This window comes from Gavialis gangeticus, unplaced genomic scaffold, assembly GCF_001723915.1.
Source record: "Gavialis gangeticus isolate Ggan-Ray unplaced genomic scaffold, GavGan_comp1, whole genome shotgun sequence".
NCBI classification, from domain to species: domain Eukaryota; kingdom Metazoa; phylum Chordata; order Crocodylia; family Gavialidae; genus Gavialis; species Gavialis gangeticus.
The window spans coordinates 49,788,016-49,789,572 of NW_017729022.1; the positions used below are offsets into that span (position 1 = coordinate 49,788,016).

At 60.2% G+C, this 1,557-nt stretch overlaps 1 protein-coding gene across 2 annotated transcripts in view; it reads right to left on the bottom strand.

The window, feature by feature from the left end:
* Nucleotides 1-1,557, bottom strand: part of CEP83 (centrosomal protein 83) — a 38,550-nt gene that overhangs the window by 6,107 nt on the left and 30,886 nt on the right. The window lies entirely within an intron of this gene.

The window sequence follows — 1,557 nt, forward strand, 5'->3', positions numbered from 1 at the left end:
GGGCCCCCCCCCCCCCCCAAATCAGGAAATGTGGTGGTAGGGGAACTGTGGCAATAAATATGGCCACCCTCCCCCAGCTGCCAAATTCCCAAATGCCGGGCAACAGGTTGGGGCTAGGCCACACACCTTCCCCTGTGGTTGGCTAGGACTGGGCTATAACCCCTTCCCCCACATTGGACAAGTTCAAGTCCCCTTTCCCTTGTGGGGCTGGGTTGGGACCAGGGCAAGACATGCCACCTATCCTCCCCCTCCCTGCAGCAGGGCCAGGCCAGGCCATGCCCCCTTCCCCACCCTCCCAGACAGGGCCAGGCTGGAGCCAGGATGGCCCCTGCCCCACTCCATGTGGCCAGATGGGGCCTGCCATGATCACTCAATGCCAGATTAGGCCCATCAGCCAGATCCAGCCCACAGATGGCCTAGGCACTGCCCATCCAGCCCACCAGCCAAAAAGGTTGAACACCAGTGGTCTAGTTCACTCCCCCATGTGCAGGCTTCTACATATTTCATAGATGTTTCTGGCCTATAAAAGCTGTGAACTAATTCTGAGCTTTATTATGGTCTGTTCTGAGGTGTGCACGTAGTCGCCGCCAGCATGGAGCCGATGCCAGAGCTGTGGAGTCCGGTGCAGCTGTTTGCAGCCTGCCCGCTGCTTGCTGCAGCTGCTGAGAGCCCAGGCTGGCTACAAACAGCTGCGCCGGGCTCCGGAGCCTAGTCACCAGCTCTGTGCCGGAAGCGGGTGAGAGACCAGGGCTGTGCTGCCTCAGGCCCCCTCCCCCACTGCCCGCTCCGAGGTGTGTATGCACATACCTGTACAGAGCTGATGCCTGGGCTCTGAAGCCCAGCACAGCTGTTTGCAGCCTTCTGGCTGCAGCAGGCCCCAGCTCTGGGTAGCTGCTGCCAGCTGGGAGCCTGGGCTGCTCCCAGCAGGCAGCTGGGACACTGCAAGCCCTACTGGCAGCATCCTGACCTCTCTCGCTGGCAGCAGTTACCCTGGTCATGGCATGCCGAGCAAAATGGCCTCGTGTGCCATGCCCGGCATGCGTGTTGGGGGGGGGTTGCTGACCCCTGGTTTAAAACATGTGGACTTAAAACAGCCAATAAACAGAGATTTGTATGCCAGATGTTTCATGGCATGTATACTGAGAAGAATTCTAATATAATAAAAGGCTCAGTCTGTCTCTCTGTGTGTTCATAGCGCTTCTGGCCAATTGCACATGCACTGCCAAGAAGGCAGGCAGCAACTGGCTGCTCGGGCCCAAGTTTGCACCACTGTTGGGGAAGTTTGGCAGCAGTCAACATGCCCTGGCTGCCTGAAGAGCAGGGCTTCCCCATGCCTCCCTGCCTGAGGGTGAAGGTGTGGGGATCACGGTGGAGGCACCCCCTCCCCACTGCCTGGCCTGGACTCCCCCAAGAACAGCTGGCAGGGGGGGAAGGAGGGAGGGGAGTGGGAAGGTAGGTGGACATGGGCCAGGCAGACCCCAAGTGGTGGGGGGGAGGGGAGCGGGGCCAGACCCAAAGTGGCAGGAGGGGCAGGGGGGAGCAGGGTCAGACCCAAAG